This window comes from Pagrus pagrus (assembly GCF_965226575.1).
Source record: "Pagrus pagrus genome assembly, chromosome: 1".
NCBI lineage: Eukaryota > Metazoa > Chordata > Actinopteri > Spariformes > Sparidae > Pagrus > Pagrus pagrus.
Window position 1 is genome coordinate 17,818,336 of NC_140185.1, and position 24,723 is coordinate 17,843,058.

Below are 24,723 nucleotides of genomic sequence, written 5' to 3' on the forward strand. Positions count from 1 at the left end.
TAAAATGATGAGAATGATTGGTAAAGCTTTATAATCTTAATCATTAATAAATGCTAAAATGTGTAAGTTAATTAAACATTAGTTCATAGTTATTTAAAGGTAGGGTGGATGATGTTTTCCTGGAGCATTTTTTAACCCTTTTTACCATATTGCCTAAAATCTCCTTCACACACAGATTGAAATCAATGAATTAAATGATATGACACATACACCAAAAAAAATAGTCCCCTGTGGGATGGGCAGGACTGAAAAAACTCCATCCAATCGTCTTGAACGTCACGCTCAAGACAATTGGATGGTGATATGTCTATCAACCTCAACTGCCATCCCCAATGCAATGCAATGTTAGTAAATTGTTAGTAAATTGACGCGTGAACCCTCGGGAACAAGCGATGCGCGTTCCGGTACTCTGGAGGCGTGGCTTCGGGGGGGAAGGCTGAGGAAAGGGGTTTGGACTTTTGAATTGTTTTTTTTCTAAATGCTGTGTGCTCGAACCGTTTTTCCAACATTATCCACCCTACCTTTAACTGTTAACAAACAATGAAATGATTTATAAACCATTTATTAAACAATTGTTAAATGTAAAGTTGCAAGCTTTGTTTGTTGACAGTGAAATAACCAATTCAAGTTAATTAACTATGGATGTACCATTTAATAATGACGGTTTTGATCATCTGTTACCATTCTGCTATATATTTTGCAGTCTACACAGCATTAAGTAAAATCTCACTCAGAGGCACATTTATAAACTGAATTTTAAATGAATTATGAGTGATGAATTTTATTATTCATCGTATTTACACTGGAACCATTACTTTCCTGTTTATGATCTTTTTATTTGATCCTGAATGGTGAAGCGCTTTATGAAATCTGTTTCAATTTAAGCTCATGGATCAATCACTGATCATTCCTCTGGTGTTTAATAACAATGATTGAAATATAGCAGTGATGATGGTTTACAGCTACATGTATGGGAGCTATAATAGCCACAGCTATGCGTAACAGTCGCACGTCATGACAGCTGTTCTGATGCTGTTGAGAACCTCATTAATTACACACAATCAGTCGTACTCGTTTCTTCTTTACTTGCTTTACTTACTTGCTTCTGCACATGCGCCTGCTTCCATAATGGCTGAGATTCATGAAACAGCATCAGGCGTACGCACAGCTTTATAAATCTAATGAAAAGAAGGGTTATGCATTTTTTCTGTCTTTGCCCATTCACACAGTTTTACTCATTCAGCACAGAGTTTTATACATCTGGCCCCAGGGTTGAGCCTTTATTATTTTTCTCATACAGATTTGATGTTTGGGCAAAATGTTTTAAAAGGGGCACTTATCAGGAGCAATCACATAGTGGAAAGCTCGTCATAGAAGCCATTTTGTCAATCAGATATTACCTCGGCTGTTAGGAGACAGAGTTTTATTCTCAAGTTCGTTTGGAAAAACTATATCTCTCACAACCTTTATTAAGTCCCGACCTTCAGATTGACAGCTAATGTGAAGCTGTTAAAAACTTTAAATGCTATAAAGTGCATGGCCACCACACCAGAATGAAGACATCATCACAGTGTAAAGGAAAAACAAGTTTCTTGTGCAGTGTGTACCAGGTTGCACCATTAATAACAATGGAGGAGACATCATTATGTGATTTGTAGGGATCCGAGGGAACATCATGATGAATTACGTTGTGAAATGACTCATACATGCCACACATATAACACAAATGAACTGAATAGAACACAATGGAAGGTCAAGCAATTCAAGGTGGATTACAGAGAAAAATCAATTTACTAATGTATATGAAGATGTTGATTACATACATTCAGAATATGTTATTTCATGAATAGGTAACACAGTCTCAAATAGTCCAAATCCAAAGGGCATGGGCCTAGAATATGAAAAAAAGAGATATATAACTCATACATGGACTATGCATTTACACAATAGTCTATTTTAATGTCCATTTTTCAAAGGCCAATGGGGTGTTAACTTTTCCATTCATGCATATGCAAAGAGGCAAAGACAAATGTTCTGAGCAGCTTAATTTCTTGGCCTGCAGGGATACGCAGCACACACAGCACCATTAAAGTCATTGCAAACATTGGATTAGGATTCAAATGTGTTTGCCATAAACTGTAAACTGAGTAAACTTCTTGCAATGAAAATATTATATCCATAAGGTTTAGTCTGTATAATTGTAGTGTTCTGTCGTCTCAAACTGGCTCAGGAGAAGTGACAAGAAGGGAGTCCATGCAATGGATATACTGAAAACAAGAGTAAGAGTAAAACCAAGGTTAACTACAAACAAACAATTAAGTGTCTAGATCAGCAATAGAGGCAGTAAATGGAAGTGTGGCTGATGTGCTGTAGAGGTGCTGAAGGTGCCAACTGTAAGAAAATGGTGGCGGGTCGAAGGGAATGGCAGGAGGAGGCACCTGGGTCACCTCCACTCTCGACCAATAGACACTTTTCACAGCAGACATTTTGAATTGTCAAAGCAGCAAAAGTACAGGTGTGACCAATAATATAAACGATGGCTCCACTATATTTAGTCAGACATGTCAGTGAGTGAGCACGCACAATACCAGAGCCCTGGAAGTAGCACACCTAAATGGAATGCAGCCATGAATAATGTTACAAATTCCACCTGTGCTTTTCCAGCTTTGACAAGTCAAAATGTCTCCCCTGAAATGGGGCTCGTCTACTGAGGTTGGCCAGGATAGTTCCCATCACGCCTACAAATTCATACAGAAATATGTGGACAATACTGTGGAAGAACACTAATTTACTTAAAAAATGCACAATTGTTGGCCAAATTAAAAAATATGAACCTTTTCCAATAAATTCATGGCAAAAGCGCAACTGGAAATGTGCTGCTAGTCTTCTTTGTTAAGAATATACTCTATTGTTGTTGTTTTTTTTGTTTTTGTTTTTTTGTGTATTTTGTTTGATTTGTGAAAATTAAAAAAGAAAGAACTGTCCTATACTCTGGAAACACACACACACACACACACACACACACACACACACACACACACACTATTCACAATTTGGTAGCAGCCAAGCTAATCTTGGCAAAGCTAAAGCAAATACAAAACAACACTTCTGGGCAGTGCTCCTATCGACTCAGCAACCTCATCCAAATGCAAGGAACAAGTGATTAGACGAGTGAGTCCAAATTGACTAAAACCTCGCAACAATACACTAACATTGCCTCAAAGTGCAAACAAAAGGGACAGAATGTCTCAAATAATTAAATCACAGATGTGATATAAACAAATAATTTTCCCACTGATAAACCAACTATCTAAAATTGTTTTCTACATTCTGGCTTCAGTACAGGTACTATTATAGCAATTATGCTTTGAGTATTCTGCTTTAGAGGTATTTTATTGGATAACCTTGAATTACCATGCTGTCATTTAGTCAGGATTATAAGCCCCCCCAGTCACATTATAATGCTCATTGAAGCTGGACACACCGGTTTTCAGTACAGCTGTCAAACTTAACATGATTATTTATGAAGGTTAACATAGTTCCAATTTTGGCTTGCTTCTTTCTTTTATCTTTTTTTTTCTTTTCATTTTATTTAATTACATCACATCACACATTCCCCTGTTCGTCTCCATAATTCAGCCTTCTTGGGCTTTGTGCAGGTCAGTGGGGAGAGCAAAGGCTCACATTTAGTTTGCACTGTGCTTGTGAGGTTAGCAAAGAGTTGTGCCATCTGACCAAAATGTTTAAACATGGAATGGAGATGAACAAGGGAGGTGAACTTTTTCATGATTATTATTTTAATATGGGTTAGACATATAGGTGAACTTCTGTATATAAAGGTTATCTGCTACTGATATTGTTTTGTCCATATAAAACTACTAAATGTGTACTGTACTACAAATCTGTATTGTACAGGACTTACATATTCATTTTACTGACTGCTTTAAAACTCTCTACAGTGCTAAGCAGCACTGGATACCTCCCTATGGTGCTGCTAAGCACTTAACCACAGGATAGCAAATTCATTGTTTCCTCTTATTTATTCCTGCATCTTCTATTATGATTCAAAATAACCTGGAGCTCACTATGCAGCAAGGGAATTTCACATTTTTAATGATGCCTACTGATGACTACTTCATTACATCACAGCACACTACAAATTGTATTGTTAACTACTACCTGATGTACAGTAGAAGTCCAAACTGCACACATGCAACTCATGGAAAGAGAACAAAGCAGGGGACTGTCAGATAGTGAAATAACACAATGTATAGAGGATTTGTGTTGGCTGAGGAAGCACCTGACTCTTATTGCATCATACAGACTAGAAAAATATATCTCAATGGGCCCCCCGGAGCAGTTCCTTTGTGACTTTCAGAGACAGTACAGACAAGCTTTCTTTCTTCTGCTTAATTCTAGTGTGAAGTTGTACATTTTCACATTGCTTTTAAAGCCACATTTTGCAAATACATATTGTATGGACTGATGTTGATTAACAAGGTAACAGTATGGCTTCATATCTTCACAGTTGCACTGTAAAATGTAAATGGTACACTAACTAATTGTGGATTTATGATTTTTGTGTTAAATTCACTGTTGGGATGGTCAATCCTTAGATCAGGATCTATCTTGTAGTCAGCAATCTACTTTTCAGGCGATTCTCCAAGATAGTGGGATTTAACATCCTCTTACTTAATTTTCCCATTTCCATAACCTCACTGACTAGCAGTGAACATACAAAAGAGTGATATAGCCAACTAGACTAGATGATTGTAGAAAATGACTTCAAGCGGCTCATCATTGAATGACGTTATTTACCTAAGGCAATGTCAGTCATAGCGAGTGAGATGTGCCAAAAAAAAAGATCATCCTTACTGAAATGCTGTGTTTTAGTGGTACAAATGCATAAATGCAACGGCTATTTTAAGTCAGGTTGTTTGCAGAGCATTTTGAAGTTGAGAAAGGCAATCGCAATTTTAGGTTGTGTATTGTGATTGCAGTCGCCATCCCCTAATTGATGGTCACAAATGTTTTCTAAACATTGGTAAATTGTTAATGAATGAATTTCCTGAAGGGCTGCAAAAATGCTTGTGAAATAAAAAGAAAGGGAAAGCTTCGCTGTCTAAAACCAAGATATAAGAGACCTGCTGTCATGCAAAAAATAGATCGAAAAACACAAAATGTATCCTGTTTTCTGTCTGTCCATTTTCCTTCCCCTCCTGCTCGTCGTGGGTGATCCCATGGTGTTACCAGGTCAGGTGGGATATGTCAATCCCACAATGTGCTTTGGGTATACCTTGACTATCCCAGTAGGATGTGCCTGGAATACTTCACAGTTTACTTCCTGAGCATATGTCTGAAACACCTCAAGTGATTCCTTTCGGTACCAGAGTTTCAACTGTGCTCTGAGCAGCCTCATCATCAGGGTGTGCCCAAACATTCTGAGAAGAAAATTAATTGTAACTGTCGTATCCATGATCTCTTGGGGTTATAACATCATATATAACATATATTTTTAATATGAGACTCAAATCATTTCCAATTTATTAATCTTTGATAATAGAAAGCAACTCATAAATTGCAAATGTATTACTGAATTTGTGATTAATTCACTGTATGTTTTTTATTAAGATATAATAAACACGTTATTCTGACCTTTGGCACTGTTGCCCATATTTACTTATATGCATTTTGCTGGTGGACACACTGTTGTTTGTGGACATACATGGACTGTAACACAGATCAACTTTGACCTACTATTTATTAGGAAGCTCTCTCTGAGCAGAATGTATTTGTGGCACAAGTAATTTTACAGCAGTTTTACAACAGTTTTACTTAAAGCCAGGCAGGCTATGGATTTGAGAAGAATTTCTGTCATATATAGATTTTTTTTATTTGCTTTACATCCCAACAGCAAGCAATGAATCAAATGCTCTGACAAAAGAGGAAAAAAAGTCTGTATGTTTGGCTGACACAGATTTGAAATGAACCCATTGAATCATTTTATTTGGCCTGAATTAAATGATTGCATAGCATACTTGCCTTTGTTCTTCCTACGTACCTGCCTACCTAAGTGCACTCTGCCCATGAACTCACTGTGCATGACTGGTTTCACATGGCTAGGCAGGTATTTTGTTAAAATTAAGGAGGCTACTTGTACAAGAACAGCAGAGAAGTGCAGCTGAAATCCATGCGAACTTGACAGCAGTGAGTAATTACAACAGCCATGTTCATTTATTTTTGTTTTTTTGTTTAGCAAGATAATGTTTTTTTTTTTTACATGTAAATGAGACACATGGTAACTGAATTGTTAGCGATTGTGAGCGTGTGCTCCTCTCAAGGTTTAGGATGTTTATTGTAACTCCAGTTGTACAAGTACACTTTTGTGAAATTCTTTGGCTGACTCAACAACAGAAATCACACATTTTAAAGATAATGTATAAGAAAAGTATAATAGCAGTAAAAGGAAGCAGTAAGGAAACAATAAGCTGGAAAGCAATAAAAAGTATAAAAAGGAATAGGCATGAAACAGCAGCAGAAATAAGGTTTGTATACATGTATAAGGCAACAAAGATCAAGCAAGAGCAATACGGTGTAAAAGCGATAAATAGCAATAAAAATGGTATAGCATCAAGAAAATGTATAGAAGCAGTAAGTAGGAAAACAAAATGTACTGTAAAGCAATATAAGTTATAGTAATTGAAGGTTCCAGCTGCAGTAATAAAAGGAAGGTGTCAATCCTCTCTCATAGACTAGATCTTATTCATGAATTTTCACTGCAATCGCAAACAAACAAAATCAGGGTTAAATCAATTTAATTCTTTGTGTGTTAGCTGACAGAAAATCAGTTTTCTATATGAAGTTATGCTGTATATAATTGATTTAAAGACTGGTTTATTAAAGCAGCAATGTCCAAATGATAACATTTTGTCGAGTATGTGACTCCTGTACAACAATAAAACCTTTCTCCACTATGTTGTTGTCTTGGTTTTTCGATAGCCCAGCACACACAATGAGTGCCCCCTCTCTTTAAATTGTATTATGATCGACAAATGAACCCAAAAGACTAAAAATATTGCCACCAGCAAAGAAGATAGGCTATTTACTTAAACCATGTTATTATAAGAGCCTATTGCAAACCTAGAGGAGATTAGTCGGAGGCAGATATTTCAAAGGCTTTGTGTGTTGATATCTACAAATAAGCAAAGAAAGAAGCTGTCTAAGCAATGCAATACAAGTATTAGTCAGATCCAGCATTTGCCTACATGCTTGGCCCTCGGCAGAGCAGCATCACTGGTTGTTGTCTGCTTAATTTTCTTCTGAGAGATTATTTGCACTCGCTTTGAGACCCAAACAAATGCTGGAATGCTCCACAAGAGTATGTCACTAAGAGGGTAAATAAATAAATTGGGGGAAATCTTGACAGGTTATTACACCATGTGGGTTAAGAAGGAGAAAGTACCAGTAATCCATTATTTAAAGTTTGTTTTGGACTTCAAATTAACTGCTTTGAAAAGAAAGTCATTGCTTACAAGATTAAAAGAGCACAGGCAAAGCAGGCCATTTCTAAACTAAAGCAACTTAAGAATACATCATGAATTTTGTATGTAGTCATTTTTGCAGTACTTTCTCTTGTAGTTTTTCCGCAGTGCTGTTTTTATAAGTAGTTATTTTTTACTCTATCCTATATAGACCCATTTCTAAAGAATGTTTAATATACTGCAGAATGTCATGTTTTTGTTCACATGCAATGCAGGACACAAACAAGAGGAAATGAGTAAACATGACTTAAATGAAATGAAATGAGCAGAAAGAATTGGTCAACAATAACCAGAGAAGTAGTGAGAACAGCAGAGACAGAGAACAAAGTTTCCACTGCCTAAATGACAAATGACCTGAAGCTCTTATATGAGAGGGCAAGAGCTGGAGAGCTTTAGCAATTCATTCCCTGAAATCTACCATCCTGTCTTTTGTATAAAACTCCAAAAGCTTGACAAAGCACAAAGTAATGTTTGTCTGCGCACTTGAAATCACTGAAAAATGCTTGAATGCTGATGTGGTTATTTTCATCGCTGTGAAACCCATGAATTATGAATAAAAAGTGATGAAACCTAAAGTAACTGCTCCCCTGAGTCCAAATCTGTAAACGGCACAGTAATGTAAGGGGATTGGATGGGGGCGATGGGTGGACAAGTATGTCTGTTGGAGTACACATTTACACCTGAGCTGGTCACAGCCAGAACACACAAAAAATAATGTTATAATCCTCCGAACCAAGTGTCAAGTACTTCTATTTGATATCATTTTGCAGACACTCAATGCAACAGTATTTTAAAGTGTGAGTTATTTATTTCTGGTTTCAGCCAATGCACAGGATGTGTTTACAAGACTTCCCAGTCCAAGTGTCAGTCATGTTCAAACAAACATGAACCACAACACCTTGCACTCGCTGCTTGCTCTGCTTATATACAGGATAGCCTACCATGCTTCCTGTTGGTGACTTCGTTTTTAGGATAAATTTGTTGAAGCACTTTGATGTTTAGACTGTCACAGCATTAAAGATTCTATATACAATCTTCACTCCCACTAGATATCGCACTGAGCTGTTGACATTCCTAGACCATCATAATTAATGTTCAGGACAATTGATCATTGCAACTGATCAATCAAGCTGTTGTGATGTCAGAGCTTTGTGTCTTGTGTTGTTGTTCCTGCAACATAATGTTGCTCCAGGACCATCATTTCTGCTTCCAAGAAAGCAACAAAATCCATGATTCCAGCAAGCTGCTGTGTCGTAACGGGTCGAGTACAGGATTCTCACCCCAGGAGACCAGGGTTTGTAACCGGACTGGAACAAATTATTATAGTTATTTTCCATACAGTTATTCTTGTGGTATTTATTGCCTGATGTTAACCTATTGTACTTGATCTGTCTTAGCTAATACTTCTCTTGTCATGACCATTATTTTGCATTGACAAAGTACTTAACCCAAACCCAACCACATCTTTAACAAAAACACTCTCATTCAGCCGGCATTACTTTGATCTCAAGCTAAATAGCTGCATATGAAGGCCATTCTTCAGGGGTTTTTATTTTTTTAAATATTCAGTGTATTTTCAGTATGTGTACGCACAACTCCTTCATTCATTCATTTTCTTTTGTATTCTGCCAAACACTACTTCCCCAAAAGGACTCATTGGTTTTCAAAAACTAATTAACTTTTTACGTGTTCATGAGGGTAATGAAAAACATTACAACAAAGCTATAATTAAATTAAACTATAATTAAACTGGATATAAACAAGTAGATGAAAAAACGCTGTGTCAGTTCATGTTTCTTCACAGTGTGTATTTGTAACAATTGTAGCAGCATGGCTCTATGGTAGTGAAAGCCTGTCAGTTGGTCCTGACAGAAATATCAACAACTATTTGATGGAATGCCAATAAATGAGAGAATGAATTCAAACATGTTTTTGTTTTCCCTTGGCTTTCACTCTTACACCACCATGAGGTTGACGTTTTTGGCTTTTAGTGAAATGTCTTGACAACTATTAGATGGACTAACATGAAATTTGGTGAACATCCATTGTCTCCAGAGGATGAATACTAAGTTTTTACATGTCCATCAAAATATCTCAAGATGTCCTGACAGAAGGCTGCCAAAAGTGAAACCTCTGGATATTTTTAACAAGATGTCAGAACATTTGTTCGCAGCAACAAAACTTGATTTTTTTTTTTTTTATGCAACGTTGTCCAGCCAAGTTTGTGGCAGCAAAAACAGGTATTTTAAGCCAAAACATGATCTTTTCCCTACCTTAAACCAAGTGCATTTTGTGCCTAACCAGACCTAAAGCATAGTACTCTAAGAAAGTCTACTGTGTCTACTAGGGCCTTAAGATGGTGAACATATTATTCATCAAAACCTGATACCATCAGCATGTTAGCCTTGTCACTGTCAGAATATTAACAATTAACTAAATGTAAATGTAACAATTAGCTCAAAGAACCGCTGTAACTAAGCACAGCCAGAGCAGGCTGTAGACTTTTTATTTTTGTTTCATTTTTTATGGTTATCATTATAATTAATGCTGTTTAAGTTTAATATTGTTCCATGTTCATGTGGGCTGATTTTAAAACCCACGTCACATGTTTTCAGGCAGTAGAATACTTTTCTGGCCAATTAGTTTGAAAAATTGAATTTTCAGATGCAGAGCTGTATGCCGCTGCTGGATAGTTTTGAAGAAAAAAACCTTTATCCTTGACCATTCTTCTTTGAGTAAATAATTTGCAGTAGCATGGATGCCTGCTGGCTCTAACATGTGTCATCAAGTTTTATACTTGTCAAGGTGCATTTTAACTGACAAGCGTGTGGGTTTTACCAAAAGCAGGATAAATAAAAAAAAAATAAAAAAACGAACCCACAGTCCAGTACAATGAAAGCAAAGAAAACATGTTTGATATTTTCTAAAGCTTTGAGTTATGACTCTAACAATATATAAAGCACAAACAAGCTATTCTCACTATAATGACAGCAATCATGTCTCACTGTCATTGCAGAAATACTGACACAGGCACATCCACAGCTGACAGACATCACTGCAGTCATCTTACATTCTTTAAGTCACTTTAAATCTAATGAGTTGTCATGTCTTCTGAAGGCAGCATAAAAATAACTATTGTTTCTTTGCCTTATTTCAGTGGAATGCTCAGTCTGTCATTGTAAGTGTTACTACCAAATTACATATTGGTATTATTATCAATGACTACAAGTCTTGGTTGGCTGACAGTACCAATCAAACTTGCACAAGCTTGCAGACTGACAGTGAACAGTGGCAGCAATGTTAGTGAAAAGAAATGTGTCATTTTGTGAGAAGAAAATCTGCAGTTTGGCCAAAAACCTATTCCTATTTCACCTAAACAGTGCAGCAACTGCAGACACTGTTAACCACCTTTAATATTTTATAACGATATGTTTGGGTAAGATTATAGCGTTTCAGCAACAATAAAACTGGTCATAAAGCCGGTTACAATGATGTTAAGTAAACAAATAAAAAAATAAAAAATCCAACTAAATGATTACTTTGTGTTTCCGCTTGTAATAAGTAAAGACAAAATCTCCCAATGTAACAATTACAAAATGCATAAACAAAAACAAGTTCCTATATCTCACTGAAATATTACTTTCTAAGTGTTTGTCTCTCAAATTAAGTTTAATGATATATTTTGAGAAGAAATTAGACAAATTTGATCTACATCCATATTTCCCTTATTTCTGCAGCACATCTTTTTCATTTTTCTTTATAAAAAATACTGTGACAGTCATGCCAATTAGTCACATCTCAACCCATAACACAGTATTTCAATTTATGGCACGTATTGTTGGGGTGAGAGTGCTGGCCCTCCCTTTTAGAATTATCCTGGGCCCTTGGTTTTCCATTTCTGAAGCATCAAGAATTAGTTCAGCAGGGCAGATGAAGACAAAACAGTCAGGTACAATCTCCTGCAGGTAGAGCAGCAGAGCATGTAGAAATGATTATTTCTGGAAGTAGATATTCTGTATCTGCCTTTGCTTGGGGAATATTCACACAGTGTCAGAGTAACATTGCACAGTGTTCTTTGGTTGTACAGTGTAACCTTATAAATTAGATTAACATACATGTACATAGTTATCATGGTGCATTTGAATGTATAATTTCAGCAGGTGGGTGAGGTATATTAAGTTTCGGGTGGGTGACACACTCTGAATCAAACCCGGAACAATAAATCACGCTGACACAGCGTGGGCAGAGTAGTAGCCTAAAGGCAACTCCGTTGTTTTTCACTTGATCAGCAAGATTGAGATAAGATACAAATGTACAAGGGAAATGTGAATATACAGTAGGCTATACACGTATGAGGGGGGATGGCAGGAATTATGAGTGACTGTGAAATTCAGTGAGACATTATATTGAACTTTTGGTTTAGTTTTGTGTTTTTTTAGCACACTTACCTACAGTCAGTGTCAAAACAGTGTAATTCCATTCCAATTGAAAAACTCATAGCTGTAATACCTGCCTTGGCAAAGACACAGTATGTTTTGAAGTAATTCATAGATCTCATTTGTGCCTTGAGTGGTCTATTTCTCCTTGTAGAAATGTAGAATCTTAAAGATTTTATTTATCTCATTTAAGCGCTAACAAGCGGTTGGCGTATGACATTTACTCAAGTACTGTGCTTAAACATGCTGTGCCAAATGTTTTTGTCTCCTCATCACGGCAGTGAGAGTAATCAAACAAACGCTGTTGACATGCTAATGACGGCATAGGTTCCACCATAATCCCAGTGGCTCTGTCGCTTAAGTTCCTCTCGCCTTCAGCTCTGACGAGATGGATTTACTTCATTTTAACTTACTAACATAGAGAAGTTAAGTCACATACATAATGTAACTGCAGTTATATACATATTGTTGCCATGACAAAGGTCCAGGATGCTTGTTGTGACACTGCAATAGCCATTTTGTTTTGGTGAGTGACTGGCAATCGATATATTCAGTCGTTTAGGGATGAGGATGTGTTCAGAGGGAAGAATGTTATTTCCATACACTTGATGGCTTCAGTTACTTTGTAGATTCAGATTTGACATATCAGAAAAGCTTCAAAATATAACGCATTTCTAAAGATTAATACAATACATACATATAGCAGTGATAATATGATAAAATATATTCAATAATTTAACACTGAGGTCGGCATTATGAGTACTTTTACTTCTGATTTATTTTGCTGATTTTTTAAATGATTTAATTATATGTTTTTTACTGGTGATGGGACCTGTTTTATTATTTTTAGTAGTATTTTTGACAGCATTTATACTTCTATTTGAGTGAAGTATTTGAATAAATCTCTTCCAGTGCAGCTGAAATAAACATTAAAATAGGGGACACACTTTGATTTCAACATTTGATACACCAAGGTTCAGTATATATCAAACATGATTCAATATTAGCTGTGTTTTGCTCCAGTGAATCCAACACACAAAACCACCAAGCTGAATAAAAAGCCTGATCATGTGCTAGAAGTATGAAATTCGACTAAATGCTACTACGTGGAGATTTTGTGGGAGCTATTCATCATTACTTTTCTTAGAAAAATTCACAGAACTGCAGTCAGATGGGGTGGTCTCTATGGAAACAGATAAATGATACATTACAAAATACAGATAGCTAGCTGAAGAGGAATACAAAGAAGAATGATGCTAACTGCGACAGTTTAGGTTTTATTATAAAGTAAAACAATAAGCACATCACACCTTTTTGCTTAGAACACAATCACTCACAATGAAGGGCCCGACAATCCCACCCTCATTTAGAGAGTGATCAAAGCATCTCTCTGAGTGAGCTGGCATATTGGTTCCTCTATGTTGTTTTCAATTTCACCACTATGCAAATTTTCCCTCACATTTCCTTGGGAAGTAATGAGGAAAATAAGAAAGCTCTAACCCCAGATGAAAAGGAAATGGCTTTTGAAATGACACGCACGCACCATTTTGTGGTAGCGCACCCAAAAACAAACACTGCCACATACTACTGGCTATAAACAAAACAAACTAAATATTAGAACATACTTTTTTGTGGTTGATTTGTGCAGCCATAATTAATTGCATGCAGTATTTTTTATAATATTTTTCAAGGAAAAAAATCGCCCAGTAAATGTTGTTTATCTTTAGTCCTTGAGCATTGTCATATATCACTAAATAATGATAATTGTGCTAAAAATGAAAACAACACATAAACCTCAGGGAAGCAACACATGAAGGAATTAACGTGTTAATAAGTCCAAGGTGTGAACACAAAGGTTACAATTATTAACAGACTTGGTAATATTCTATTTATTTTATTTAACTGATAATATCTTACAAATGCAGAAGGCCTGTCGGTGTGCATGCCGCTGTCTCATCTGCTGATTACAAATAGGTCAGCAGACAGTAATTTACTATCTTGGATCAAGCAAGCGCTGTCTAGACTGTGTTAATTTATAATCTCTCGAATGGCAGAGCAGTCTTGATGAAAGCATCTCTTACATTACTTATGATGTATATTAAACAAATCACATCAATGTGGCAGAAATTTGCTCCAGTAAAAAGAGCATAGTAAGACGAACACTTATGTCGATGGATTATGTTGAAGGAATGCATTTACAGAGGAGGCAAAAGAACACACATTCTTTACTCAAATAGAAGTACTTGTACTATGGTATAAGTCGAAGTATTGATTCAACTTTCCTCAATTAAAAGTAAGAAAGTACAGCCTCTGAAATGTACAAAAGTATAAAGGTATCCCTCTGAAGGACATTTCAACCGGCCATTTCTGTGCAAAGCTAACTGAGCCTGAGCCTTTGTCCCTAACACGCCTTTTCTCCCCATTCAAGTCTCCCTCTCCGTCTGTCTCCATCTTGTCAAGTCTTTTACATCATTTTGTCTCGCTCCATCTGTGGATAATAATTCCCTCGAACTTATTAAAACTATAGTGCAACAAGCTTGTTTTGAACATGTAAGTAGAAGTGGAACTTTTCTGAAGTTGTCAGAAAAATAAATACTCAAATAAAGAACAGATACCTAAAAAAAAAAAAAAAAAGCTATATCAGTTCAGTAATAAAGTATTTGTACTTGGTTACCTCTGCATTTACAATATATCTAATACACATCTATGTGAAATGGAGCATATTGCAGCATATAATATATGCCAAAAAGACAAATAACTCATAATTATTTCTGTTTTTAACTACCCACTCAGTATGACCCAGAATGGCTGGTTGGCTAAGGGATAACGATCTCCGTAATGCACGGAGGCAGATCTTATATTGCTTCGCTTAAGTGTCAAAACATATTGATTTGTAATGTGAACCTGGCAGACAGTAAAAACCACAATCCATGGTCTCAAAGAGGATTTACTTGTATTCCATAACAATCTATGAAGACGGCCTCCCTTATTAACCTTTATTTACACAGAGAAGAGTTTCTCCTGAGCAACCGCTGCAACCTCCTCTGTAGCCTCTGTATCTTTATATCCCATATCATTGTATGTGTGATGATGTTTATTATTATGTGCCTCCTCCCGTGCAGTTTTTAGGTTGGGTGAAACTGATGTGTTGTTCAGTAACTTATGTAAGATGAGGTTTATAGGGAGAAAATAAACCAGTGAGTCAGTATGGAGTAAAGCCAAGCAATACTCTCCAAGTCAGAAGTTCAGTTGGGGCTTTTACAGTGAGCCAAAACAGAGAGACTTAAACTGAGATTGTGTGAAACATGTTTTCTGGTTTGACGCGTATGGTTATTAGTGAATGTGAGGGTTAGAGCAGCAAGAAGGCAGACTGCAGATCTGAAGTAATCAATTATAGAAATACACAAATCCATTTTTATGGGTTAATAGAAGAGAATGCCGTCTCAGACTCTGCTAAGGTGAAAAAATGTGATTGTGATTTCATTTGCGTTGATGCAATTGGCAGTAAAAAGCGTTGGATCTATAGTAATACAGAGAACATTGGCGCATTCCATTGAATGAAAATGCACAAAGAGTGGAAGTCACTTAAATGGAAGTAAAACTGTGATTTCGATTTTTGAAGAAAATTCAATAGAGATATTTATGTGGCTGTTTTGCTTTCTCAGTGTCTGATACTGCTTCTGCTGAATAGGAGTTTGAAACCATCTAATAAGAATTAATCTCATTCTCTCCTTGTCACACCTGTCTTGCAAGGGCCCATCTGCTTCCTAGAGACGTGTTTGATTGTTTTGCATTCGCATGTATGTGTTTTTGTCCCCTACATGCATGTGCAAACCTTGTAGAAGACTGTGTCATCCAAAACAACAACAAATACTGTATATGGCGCTGATCCAGGTGGCAAAGAGAGACTCACTATATAGACTGTACAGGGTGTGATATATAGATTAATATACTGCACATTTGTGTAAAGAAAACTGAGAATACTAATACATCTTCAAATATTTTTTACACTTCAGTCTGACTTTGTCTGGCATTGTGAAAGCAATGAGTCAGAAACTGGAAACCAAAAATATCAGCTTTCCCTCATTTTTGGACTTTCAGTTATGATAACATTTTACTCACCATCTTCACTGTCAAGATAAGGAGACAAGAGGATTCTGCTTGACAGAGCTTTATAATGCAATCCGTTATACCCTAACATGTGTGATCATGCTCCACTGGGTCTGACTCATTTACACCCCCAGTGATAGAAAAGCCCTGTTGCTTTTTCTCTTCACAAACCTTTTCAAGGGTGACATCTACGTAGAGGCGTTAAATGAAGATATGTTGGTGGTTAAGGCCTCTTCTGGCCACCTCGGATGCCACTTTGACTAATCAAAAGCTTGAATACATCTGGAGATGAGACTGAAGCTATTGACAGGATAGCGATAGTAAAAATCACAATGCCTCCTCTCATCATGCCAGCACATCCATCCTAATCTTTGTGAGTTTGCATTTCAGAATTTCATGCTGTTTTGTTGTTAGTGCATTTGACTCTGAAGCTGCCGATGATGAAATATTTTGTCTTTTCAGTGAGATGAAAAGGTCCCAGTGCACAGGTTCTGGAACTGATCTATTTGGATTTAGATTTTTAGGAAGAGGATGGTGAACGAAGAATGTGAGACCGACAATTTGCAGTGTGTGTGTGATTTTGTTCCAAGGTCATATTTTCCCTTCAGGTAAATGTCACCAAACCGTAATATCTGGGATAAGACTGATTAGATAATAGATGTTACTTGTTCTTTATTGGGACAAAAGTGGGACAGAGGCTGTGCGTTCTTGAATTGAGAGAGCTAATTGTGAACCAAAACTTCCGACACGCCATGTAGCCTACCGCAAAACAAACAGATGAAAACAAAACAGAGAACACCTTGTATATTTGGATAATGAACAAAATTAAAAATTGCTGTCAATGTGCCAAGGAGCCATGATAGCAAAGCAAGTAAAGGGCAATTAACTGCAAACCAAAACTTTCCACACAAGTTACAACAAAAGAGAGGCTTGTGTCCTAACTAGGAACTTTTGATATGGACCATTTACCAAACTACTACTGAATAATAATTAGGTAGAAAACCTAGCTGTGATATCGTTTAAAGATATCAAAGGTATCTTGAGAATGCTAAATTCTGGAGCCAAATTCTCAATGTTTACGGACTAGGAAAAGAAAGCAAAATGGACTGGAAATATCACAAACTGGCAGGAACGCTCTGTAGCCTGTGATTAAAACCACCCAGAACATCATTGGTGCCCATCTTCTGAGAATCTGTGTTAGCTGGTGTCTGCACAGAACAACAAAATAACACCCACCCCAGCTACAATCTGCCATCTGACAAAAGATACAGAAGTATCTGCTGCCGTTCAACCAGACTACAGAGCAGCTTGTTTCCTCAGGCTGTGAGACACCTCAATTCATCCTCCACACTTGACTATATAAAATTTTTTTTTTTCTCACGTAGCATGAAGGGACTTCAACTCAAATTTCATTCCAAAATCGTGGTGATGTAAATTAACTATTAAATGATCCATTTGAACCTTTGTCCCACTTTGCAGTCTTCAAGTCACATTTGTATTCCACAACACAGGCACATTGTCCAGCACCAGGCTCCTCTACATCTATCTGCCATCCAGAAAAGAGGAATTATTTTCAGGAATTCTGTGGCAACAGAGACCAGTGCCTTTCATGGACAGAAATTCACAGGCCAAAGGTTTCAGTTTCTAACAAGGTTCCCTGCAGGCTCTATCTGTGGTCCGACTGAACTCAGCTTACCTTGTCTGTTCTGAAGAGGGATGATGTGGAGGGCTAAGCAGGTGTTTGTGTTGTTTTCATATCATGTAAACATAAAATTTAACAAATCCAGTTGTGAGCTAATTGTTAGAAAATATTATACATATCTTTGTTATGATAATACACATATTGTGATGTACTCTCCTGTATTGCAGTTGAGGATAGGATACAGTTTGAGAGGACTGTACTACCAGCCACAAAAATGACTGGTTGCCATCGTCCTCTGATTCGTGCATATTCTGACCTCTCGAACATGTGGAAGAAGGCTGAGTGCTATCAGGATAAGGACCTCTTTCATCACAGCACCTACACACTAAGACAGAATGACTGTTATTTGGAAACCTGGCACTTTTCTAAGTGCTGAAGCTACCAGCTGTCCTGGCCTTCCCCTGAGTGATTTGTGTATTCATTGCTGTACTTTTTAAATGTGTTTGTATGAATGGTTCATTTTTTTTTGCCGTCATTGGAGTGCTCTGTCTATTGCGAGCCCCCTGATGAAAACTGCATTTTCTCTTTTATTTTAACCTTAAAATTAAATTAAGCTTTTGTCATTTCTTAGTCTGCCTTGGTTGATAATAATAATTATGTGACGAATTACTGCTTACCCGTCGTCACCTTCAAGGCCTGGGGTCTGCCACCTTTGGTTTTAGAGTGAGACCAGTACAAATGATGATTGAACTGCCGGAAGAGACTTTGGGCTGGGGTTTTTATTTTATTTTATCACTTTTATTATAATAAATATTGTATTTAACTTTTATTTGGATTTGTGGTTTTTAACTCTGCTCAACCCTGATTTTAAATAAGAACCTGTGTTGCTTTTTAAAATTAGAGTCCTAGGCTCTTTTAATCTAGGTGGCGTTGAAGGCCTTTTACTAATACATCTTATTTAAGAATTCATTTTCAATTTAACTATAGATTTTAAGATAACATTTTTATGTTTAAAATGTGTAACATTTAAAAAACAAAAATATATACAGAGCTTGTACAGGGGTGCAGAAAAGGCGCTTCTCCTTAAAAACACTGTTATGATTATGAATTAATCATTTTAAAAATGTTGTCTGTATTTTTTTTTTTTTTAAATAATACATCTACAGAGCTTTTTTTTGAAAGGTGCAGAATTAAAATATCTCTTGTACTTAAAAACACTATTATCAATGTTGATTAATCATTTTAAAAATGTTGTCAGGACCAAAATAATTGATTGAAATCTGACAGTTGGTTCCGGCCTCTCACAAGATTTGTGAATTGTATAACATATTGTATAACACTGTTGGTATCATGTGGTATCCTGGTTTCCATATCAAGAGTCTTGGTAGTTGCCAGTTTGTGGGGGGAAAAACAAAACAACTTGAAAATGGCTGAGTTCTACAGTATGCGTCCACCTTACTGTACTGCCTTAACGTTAAGATAGCTAACGTTAAGATTACTAACAATAGCAAACTTAAAGTTAACTGGCTAGCATCAGAAATATTAACGTTAGCTAGAATTAGATGATGCACCAAACTGGCATCCACTGGGGGGGCAGTTGATTTGAACAACAGCTGTGTTTTGCTGTGAATGTAATGGAAGAGGCAAAATGGAATTTAGTGGCTGAATGTTATCAATAACACCTTTAAGTCATGTAAATTTTATAACTTTCATCCCACAATCACTCACTGATACTGTATGACATGTTTGAACTTACCAATATATTTGTCACAGTAAGAAGCTTCTGCAGCTCTGTCTTACCTCAGAGCCTTTCATTATTTGGAACACTCATTAAAACCGCTTGCATACATAAACATATTGCTGCCTTAAATAATGCAATCCATCATGTTGAACAGCACGTGCATTGCAGTTTTTCTAATACGACTATCATGCAGCTAATTATTGTGTTTAATGGGGACTGTAATCACTTTTTCCATTACTGCACACTGTTACTTCTGTTGGCAGTAAAGAGGCAAAAACAAAATTTAAAGCGGAGTGGAAAATCGATACATGTAATGATCTTTTCACATTTAATTCTAGCAGAATGGGATTACTTCTGATGTGATTGTGGAGTTTTATATAAATTAAATGAGAAATTAAATGCTAAGAAAGCATCTGGTTGCTGTGGGAGTTGAGGGGGTGGATGCTAGCCTTTTCATTTGAAATCACTTTCAGGCAGTTTGCAACTTTTATAAATGAAACCAAAAAAAAGCCATCTGTGCATGCTTTCACAATTGTGCATGGCCATCTTTTAAGTCGTTAGTCTTCTCATAGTGAAAGTGCATGAAGCTTCAGCTTTTTGTGCCTATCCTCTCCCTCCATACCAGCAGCATGTTTCCTCAGGCACACAAAGCTGTGTAGCTCTCCATCCACGAGGTGATAAGCGGTATCTGTGCTGCAGCCAACCTGCCTAAGCCTCACTGGAGCTGAAACTGAAATGTGAACACCTTCCTCTACCCTCCTTTCTATCCCACTGCCCCCCTCCCTTATAACATAATTATATCTGCCCTTTCTTCCTCTTTGCCTACACCTTTCCGCACATTTGTCTCAGATTAAAACCTAGAATTTCTGGCTGCACTGCCGACGAGTCTGGCTGGAGATGCGACAATCCTGGGTTTGAACCTTTTTTGTCATGTTCATGCTACGATGCTGAAATCACGCTGGGTATCCATCCAAATCATGTTTTGCTTGTGCTCACAGTGCTTCCACGTTATAAAACTTCACATTATAGGGACAATGGTTTAATTGAGATGCAAACAACTATACAATACATCTTGAGAAATGGTGTTATGATATACATTGCTAATATTTAACAAGCAAGTTTAAATATAACAGTATCATAAATGTAATATCTGTTTTTTAATCAATGACAAAAAGAAGCATACAATAAAAATTTCCCCACTTCTCTATTGCGCTTCGTGACATAATTCCACTTTTTTTTTTTAACCCTTACATTAAAAAAATGCAGCCCTCTCATTAATTAGAATGAGTCCTATCTTGCTGCCAGTACAAGTCCAAAACATTGTACATGGCTCAAGTTTTATTGGACTGCTACATGATCTCTCTGTTGCTCTCTATGAACTTTTTGAATCATTAAAGGGGACATATTATGCAAAACTGACTTTTTCCTTGCTTTAGTATGTATAGTTGCGTATCCGGAGTGCCTCCCCACCCCCTAAGCATGAGTTTTGACAACTAAGTCAATATTTTGTACCTGGCAGAGTCAGGAATTGAGTCTCTAAGCGAGCCGTTTGGATTTCGACCGGATTGTGAGGTCACAATCCGGTCTTTTGCATACTCTTTGCGTATCTCCTCCCACATTACGCCAGCTACCTGAACGAGGATCCGCCATTTTTTTCCCCTCGCTAACTTGTACGCGACAGCCTGACCGCTACCATGTACAACCCGAAAGCCAAGCACTGCTGCTCTGTCGTCGGATGCACGGATCCTCCTGTTTCGCTACATCGCTCCTACCAAAGAGGATATCAGAGCGAAGAGGCTACTTTTTATTTATCAGGGTCCCAGCTTCAGTGAGCAGAAGCGTTATGATCTGTGCCAGTCACTTCACCCCGGACTGTTTCAACAGCCAGGGTCAGTACAACGCTGGACTGGCAACGAGATTGTCCCTTAAAAGATGGATCCATACCCGCTGTCAGTGATGGAACTGTAAGTATTTAAAAAACAGTGTAGTTTGTGTTACTTTGGCCGTTTAGCACATGAGCTAACGCTAACCGTGGGTGTAAATATGAGGCTGAACTAACATTACGTGTGAAGTTGTCAACGTTGGGCTTACTGACCGTAGGATTCACGATAATGTTAATGATACGAAGCGTTAATTTGTCATATCAACACTTTTAAAACATGACGGTGAATTGAGAAAATGAATTAGGATATTGAGAATGTATCGCTTCTAACCGGCCGGTGAACCACTGCTCGGCCGTGAACATGAGGAGGAGACGGGGTGAAATGTCTCAGTTGTTCGCGGACAGTGAGCTGCTGCTCTGCGGTGAACACGCAGAGGAGACGGGGTGACATCGTCTCAGTTGTGTGTGTCAGTTGTTCGCGGACGTTTAGCTGCTGTTCCGCGGTGAACACGCAGAGGAAACGGTATGAACTGGTCTCTGTTATTCTCGGCCAGTGAGCTACGTTAATTCATTAGCATGTTGTGCTAAAGGACAGTGTGTAAGCAAACTTCTAGCGTGTCTTGTCTGAATGCACTGCTGACTGTGTGACAGGCAGCACGAGGAGCTGCTGTAGTTGGGCAGATGTCATGGCTCTGGGAGACTGTCCTCTGACCGTTTTTCTGTGTGTTGGTATTAGGGCTTTGACATCTAACTTCGGTATTCGAATATAATTCGAATATTAAAAAAAAAAAGATATTCGAACGAATATCGGGCAGCTTCTAAATATTCGAACCTATAATAAGCATTATTTTTGGTAAATGTGTTTGCCTGAAAACGTAGTTTTCAATCCAGATTCGAGGCTTTTTTCAGCCTGTTTTGTGAAACGCGAGCTCATGAGCATTGATCACCTGGGGCTTCTGTACGTTATCACGTCGTTAGCGCCTGACGCCTGTTTACACTCTTTCACAGAAAAACAATGGCGGAGCAAAAGGCTGCGAGTGCGGAAGGAGAACTATACACGCCGGAAAATTTAAGGAGTAATGTGTGGCGCTTCTTTGGTTTCCTGAAACAAGGAAAAATAATGAGAAAGGACAAAGTTATTTGTAAAATATGTAAGACTAAACTTATCGACCACTCCACGACCAGCAACTTGAGAGCCCACCTGTCAACACTTTTCTGTCTATTGATTGATACACTGCCCTCTGGTGGACAGAACATAGAACAACAGAAAAACGACTTTCTTTTGATACTAATATAGGTCTTACTGGAGGCATTTAATGATCAAAATATTATCAATAAATATTCGAATATATTCGAATATTAATATTAATAAACAAACGAAGTTCGAATATGATTTTTTGGGCAAATGTCAAAGCCCTAGTTGGTATACATGTAATACCTGTGTAGCGTTAGCCGTAGCATTCGCTGTAGCGTTAGCTGTAGGCTACAGCTAACGGTACAGCTAATGCTACAGCCTGTAGCGTTAGCTGCTGGCATGAGAGACCAGACCTGAGAGTATCAAAACGTTATCTGCAGTAAAGCAGTCACTACTTTGTGTTGGAGCTGGAGACAGCGGCTACCTGCTACATGTCTGCTGTGCTACTATCAGTTATATGAAGGCACGGACACTGAAAAGCTGCGTCGCGCTGTGTATTGCTCGTTGTTTTTGTTTTTTTTTGTTTTTTTTCCTCAACTTTATTGAAAGTTGCTGTGTAGCACTCGTTGCCATGGTCCCGCGATGCCTTCCTCACGTCTTCCGGTCGGCAGGAAGAAGTGGGCGGCGCACGCAGTAGCTCATTAACATAATGAAAAAAAGTCACTGAATCTGGCCGCTGAGAGCAGGGCTGTGAAACTGGTGTGTAAACAACCCTGCTGTGCTCAATCCTTCGTTTTTTTCGACCAAAGCATGTTACTATCATTCCATTTAGACATCAAGGACCCATGTCAACAAGCAGAAATGAGCATAATATGTCCCCTTTAACACAATCAATAGAATGAATGTTGGCAATGATCATTTCTGCAAACCATGGTTATGTTGAAATTTTACACTTCTGTTCTTCAACTTTAAAGTTTTTTAGGTTAAATTTTCTATTTTATGTTATGACAACGCCTTGCTACTGTACTGATCTCAATTAAATTCAGTTCAAAATACTTTATTTGTCCCCTCGGAGCAATTAAAGGCACGTGGAATGGTTGTACACAGACATGCACGTTAAGTACACAAGTCAGCAAGTTAGTTACACAGACACAAATCAAGTCAGTTAGAAGCTTTAGGTTAGGTTTAGGCACAACACCCACTTAGAGTTAGGAAAATATCATGTTTTGGCATCTAATACCTGGTGTGGTCACTACAAGCTTCTCATCAAAAATATCCAGTTTTTGTTGCCACCAGTACAGCTGGAGATTTCGTGAGTCTCCTCAGAAATATCCAGTGGTGTCCTGCATACAAATGTTGAAACACAGTCTTGAACCGCGGTCACTGGCTTGGCAGCCTCCTCGCCTTCTGAATGTGATATGAAACGTTTTGTAAAATGTTACTAAGGCCTGAACAAAGAAAGAAACAAACTGTTTTTGCTGAAGAGCAGCTCAGCAGTGTTATCTGATTTCCATAATAACCAAAAAAATTAAGAAACGTTGTAAGTACAGTAACAGCACTTATGTCAAATATGTAATCAAATATACATCATTCACTGGGGACTCTTGATGACTTGCAGGGAGATAACATTTTTATTTTAAATGTTACACTTTTTCAGTCTTGCAAGATTAACACTCAAGTCTAGTATTTATTGACGATTGAGCACTTCATTAGTTTCAGTGTTTTTCTTTTGTAACGTTTCTTTCTGACATATTCACAATTCACAAATCAGTGCATGAAATGTGCCTACTCTCCTCATTTTTCTGATTTATCCAGCAGATCTGCCCACAGTGTCAAGATGTCAGACTCGCACTCTGATTATAGATTGCCCTTTTCTAACATGCTTGAATAAACCTTGTCTCCTTGTCTTCACTTGCTTTTCATGCAGTCCCAATGCCACTTTTTTGTGCTTGTTCATGGACAACACGGACGGTGCCTTTACTGTGAATGAATATGGTGGACCATTAAAAGGTTACAGTCATCAATTATGGTTAAGAGAAGGATGCTACATGGGAGGACAGAGTCTGAAATTCTGTTTTAAAGGGAAAGACTGTACAGCAGATGTCGAGGATTTAGGTCACCCCAGATTAAGATAAATGGTTGCCTCAGAGAGCCGAATCAGTTTCTCAGCCCCAGCCAGAATGCCATTACAGCATCTAGGCACACACACCCACACACACGCAGGGTGTGTAGTCAA